We start from the raw sequence: 5,357 nt of genomic DNA on the forward strand, positions 1-5,357 counted from the left end.
TAGACATACAATGACAGAATTTCTTCAAAGCAACTAATACTTTTGCATGAAACATGCATTAACTGCCACATGTTGGCCACAATCAGTCTCTACAAGAAGAGATAGTCCAATACAGTCAATAAGAAAACTAGTTGTGAATAAAAGGCTTTTAAAAAGAGAGATTTTCTGGTTAATATAAAAGAAGGAAGACTACCTTTCATTAAACTAGCCCTTGAGCACTGGATGATTTATATTATTGTGTTGCACAGTATTGTGTCAACTCTGAGACCTGGTTCTGACCTGTCATAAGAAGTAAGTAACTTTCTGGTAGTTAAATAAAACATTTGAGAGGTTATAAACTTTCAGGACACAAAGGTTCACTACTTGTGTAACCTTGTAAAGAGGGTGCAGAAATCTTGACTTGGAAGAGTTCCCAAGCTGGGGATTGCAAACATCTTCTAAGATACCCTGAGCTTTCCAACCTAGCCTGTTTACCATTTTTCTAGAAGGCCAGTCCAGGCCACACATGCATCTCCTGTGACCGTAAGACCTTCCAGCTCCATACATCACCCTTCAGGAGGATCTGTAATTAGGTGTGATGCAGAAAAACACTGGATGGACCATTTCTTTGAGGCCTTGACTTCCTGTAGTTCTCATTCATCTCATCCAGGAATCAATGGACACTTGTCTAAGTGGCGGCCTGTATGAGAAAGCTCCATACTCCACTCTGGCTGCAATAATACTGCATACCATCCACTCTTCTCTTTATTTACTGAAATTCTTCAAAAAAACTGTGGGATATCCTTTCTCTTTGCAACCATGCCTTCATCAGCAAATCTCTTGGGATAGTCCTTAAGTTTAGTCTTAAGTCATTATATTCACAAATAAGTTCCACTTGTTGAACTCTGTTAATGCTGTTAAGGGTACCCATGAAAGGATTTGCCTTGTCAGCTGCTTGGTCAACCTTGCCCTTGTTTTCATAAGCCAGAACTGTATCATATTCATCTGTCAGGAATAGGACATCTAGATCTCCATACATTTTCATACGCCTTTGCAGGAACATAACTTGCTATGCCAATTTAGAGGCCAATAGGTGGCAGTGTCTCTCTTTATAAAACATGGGTTTTTTTCCACATTTAACCTAATTTTATTCATGCTTGCCTTGGGATGGGGAATAGATCATTCAGTAAAAATATATAGTAAAAATAAAATATGTCTTATTATATACAACTTTTAAAGTACAATAATGATGTGCCTTACTTCCATGCACATTTGTCTAACGTTACAGTTGTTTTTTTTTTTATTTTTATTGTTGAGGTTATTACAGATGTTCCTCTCCCTACCCCCTCTCTTTGCTCCCCTCCACCTGGGTCCTACCCCACCCCAGGCCTTCCCCTCACAATTGCCTGTGTCCATGGGCTATGCATATGTGCATATAAGTTCTTTGGTTAATTAAAACACTTAGTTTTAACCTCCTGAAGTCTGCAGCCATACTGTGATTCTGTGTTGAGACATTGATTCTCAAACACTGTCTGGAGGTCAGCTTCAGAAGTGGAGCTGGTCCGTGGTTTATTAGTCTGCTCTGCTTTAACTTCCTTCACAGCAACCTTTGTATGTTATGGAACATCCTCTTTGTTTTTGTTTTTTTTTAATTCTTTATTGTTCAGATTATTACATTTGTTCCTCTTTTTCCCCCCCATAACTCCCCTCCTTCCAGCTCCCACCCCACCCTCCACCCTCACTCCCCACCCACTGAGTTCATCCATAGGTGCATGATTTTTGTCCAGTCACTTCCCGCATCTCCCACACCCCTTTTCCCCCAAGAATAGTCAGTCCATTCCCTTTCTATGTCCTTGATTCATTATAGTCACCAGTTCATTCTGTACATCAGGTTATTTATTCACTTGATTCTTAGATTCATTCGTTGATAGATGAATATTTGTTGTTCATAATTTGTATCTTTACCTTTTTCTTCTTCTTCCTCTTCTTAAAGGATACCTTTCAGCATTTCATATAATACTGATTTGGCGGTGATGAACTCCTTTAGTTTTTCCTTATCTGTGAAGCTCTTTATCTGACCTTCAATTCTGAATGATAGCTTTGCTGGATAAAGTAATCTTGGTTGTAGGTTCTTGGTATTCAGCACTTTGAATATTTCTTGCCATTCCCTTCTGGCCTGCAAAGTTTCTGTTGAGAAATCAGCTGACAGTCGTATGGGTATTCCCTTGTAGGTAACTGAGTTTCTTTCTCTTGCTGCTTTTAAGATTTTCTCTTTGTCTTTTGCTCTTGGCATTTTAATGATGATGTGTCTTGGTGTGGTCCTCTTTGGATTCCTTTTGTTTGGGGTTCTCTGCGCTTCTTGGACCTGTAAGTCCATTTCTTTCTCCAGGTGGGGGAAGTTTTCTGCCATTATTTCTTGAAATAGGTTTTCAGTATCTTGCTCTCTCTCATCTTCTGGCACTCCAATGACTCTGATATTAGACCGCTTAAAGCTGTCCCAGAGGCTCCTTACACTATCTTCACACTTTCGGATTCTTTTTTCATTTTGCTTTTCCAATTGGGTGTTTTTTGTCGAATCTTTGTTTTGATTCTTGTGCTCCTCTGGTCTGCTATTGGGTATAATATTCTTTATTTCAGTCCGTGTATGCTTACTTTCTAATTTCTTTATCGTAGCATCGAGGGTCTCATTAGTTTTCGTGAGGCTCTGCACAAATTTATGGCAAGCCCTCAAAATTGCGATTCTTAGCTCCATATCCTCCATTTCTGTCAGGTTTTTTTGTCTCCGCATCTTTTATGCTTTCTTGGTGCACCCCCTTGTGGTCTCTGTGCGCAGTCTTGTTCTAGCCAAGCCTTAATTGTTGTAGTTAACACTAGAGGGATTTGACCACCAGGCCGACTGGCTGTAGGAATCAGCTGAGCGGAAAACGTCTGTCTTCTGGGGAGGCGCTAATCCAGCCTTTGCCTGAGGCGATCGGCAAATGGCTGTGCGCAGGGTTTGGGCGGGGCGGGCTCAACAGGGCGGGGGGGAGGGAGCAGCTATGGCCGCTCTCAGTCCATCCCCAGGGGCTCTGCCTCTCTGTCCCAGCAATTGCTACAAACCTCGGAGGGGCCGTAGCCAGACAGTCCCGCTTCTCCCGTTTGAGTCTGGGTCCCTAGAGACTCGCCCGGATCTGTAGCCCAGAGTCTGAGACTCGCTCCTGATTGAAAACGACAATCGCGCCCTCAGCCGCCAGCCCGCTTTGCGTGCGCACCCTCACCACCGCACCGCCGTACCTAATTTTCCACACTGCGCCTCCGCTGAGCGTCGGAATGCTGTTGTTTTTGCTTCTAGTTGAAGAGACTCTCCTCAGCCAGCCTTCCCGTGGTTCTGGTTGATGTCCGCTCCGACTTTTAGTTGTATTTTTGAAGTGGTTGTCCACGGCGGCAGTCTCCGGTGTTCACCTATGCCGCCATCTTCGATTCTCTCCCTCTCTGAAATCTGGAACATCCTCTTTGAACGTAATATCTTGATGATCTTCATTTTCAGGTTTGATAACTTCCTGATTACCTGTTCCATCGACATTCAGCACCAACCCACCATCCTCAGCAGATACTTTGGTTACTGCCAATTGTGCAGCATAAGCCCATGAGAAAGAGCAGCGTTTCACACAAGCCTGGCAAACCATTTCTTAGAAATAACCTACTCTCAGGGGGAATGGCACTTCAATGGAACCAGTCTTCATAGACTACATACTGGATCATCTCATCTGGAATTTCATCTTCAGGATAAGGTCTCTTACAAATGCAGTACAATCCAAAAAAGTTGTCATTATACTTATTGCCAGAATTTATCTTTGCATTGTCAGGAAATAATTTGCATTCCAAATTTTTAAACTTGCTGTTTCCACAATCACAAGGAAAATTTATTTTTGTGAATAGCTCAAATAGTTTATGACTTCCATGACATTCAAGACTGCAAGCTAGGCAAATTCCTGCTTGGTTCTTCTCTCTCAGGGGTGCAGGTACTAACTACAGGTATATAGTGCTTGTCTCTTTATTGAGCTGCAAGTAGGAACACTTCTTGGGGTTGCTGCCACCCAGTGTGGCGCATCCCTCATTTTCCAACTCTTTCTCGACCAGCCAGCAATACCACGGGCTCCAGCTCCCACTGCTGCCCAGCGTGACCTTCAGCTCCAGCCATCCTCAGCTGTCTCGGGACTGCAGCTTTGCTCTAGTGGAGGCAGGAAAAGAGACAACGAGAGGCGTGGCTTTGAGTTTCTTTTATCTAAAAGTGGAATTGGTGGGCCATAAGGCAATTCTAATTTTAATTTTTTTGAGGAATCTCCATGCTGTAGAGGCTGCATCAATCTGCATTCCCACCAACAGTACATAAAGGTACACATTATATTTACCCATAGTTTTGCTTGCCATGGTCTTCTTTCCTTCCTGATGTTACAAGGTTTCTTCTTTGATCTTTTCCCTTATGTTTAGAGACCTTCTTTTAGGTATTAAGTTCTCTGATGACCAATTCTCTTAGTTTTCATTCATTTGAAAATGTCTTGATTTCTCCTTATTCTTGAAGAATATTTTCACTACATTTAAGATTCTGGGTTGCCAGTCCTTTTCTAATCAGGACTTGAAATTTATTGTGCTATTTTCTTCTGGCCTAAAAGATCACTGATGAGAAAATTTAGGTCATTTGAATGTTTTAGTCCCTACAGGTAAAAGTCATTGTTCTCTGATTGTTGTCAAGATTTTTTATTTGTCTTGGTTTTCAGAAATTTAGTTATGTGTCTACAGGAAGCCACCGCTTGCCAATACTGTTATGAGCGTGCACCAAGGAACACGGGAGGCCAATGGACCTTGTGCGTCAGCAGGGCTGACACTAGGCACTGATTGTTCGCGTTGAGATAGTGGTGGCTCGAAGCAATTTCCTGACCTGATAGCCTCCAAGTAAATGTTTACTGGACCTTACTGATCTTTACTGACCTTTGAGATCGTCTGTCTGGCTACCTGTTTGCCGTGCTTTACTGAGGGCAAGATGTGTATCTAAAACTGAATAAAAAGCGGCTAAGGCTAGGTCTCGGTGTGTCTCTTCAAGAAAGAGACTCCACCTGGCCCCCAATGCCTTCTAAATTGATATTTCTTGTATAGTATTTTCATTTGTGAGTCAGCCCCTCCTTCAGATCCTGAACCTCGCCGAGAAGGTCACGGTGTGTGTCTTCTGTGAATTTCTTTGACCTGCTTGTAGTTTGCCCAACTTCTTGATATAAAAGTTTATGTCTTTTGTCAAGTATGGAAAGTTTTCAGCCATTATTTCTTTGAGAACTCTTTCAGCCTTGTCTTCGTTCTTCTCTTCTTCTGGGATTCTGATGACATGAATATTGAATCTTTTTGTT

The 5,357-nt window shown here is 42.3% G+C and overlaps 1 pseudogene; it reads right to left on the reverse strand.

Annotated features, from left to right (window-relative positions):
* Nucleotides 1–667: 667 nt before the first annotated feature.
* LOC139006252 (putative E3 ubiquitin-protein ligase UBR7 pseudogene) lies at nt 668–4,159 on the reverse strand (annotated as a pseudogene).
* Nucleotides 4,160–5,357: the final 1,198 nt, after the last annotated feature.

The sequence above is a fragment of the Myotis yumanensis genome, unplaced genomic scaffold (genome assembly GCF_028538775.1).
Source record: "Myotis yumanensis isolate MYYU_CA2020_CCGP unplaced genomic scaffold, mMyoYum1.0.hap1 SCAF_3, whole genome shotgun sequence".
NCBI classification, from domain to species: domain Eukaryota; kingdom Metazoa; phylum Chordata; class Mammalia; order Chiroptera; family Vespertilionidae; genus Myotis; species Myotis yumanensis.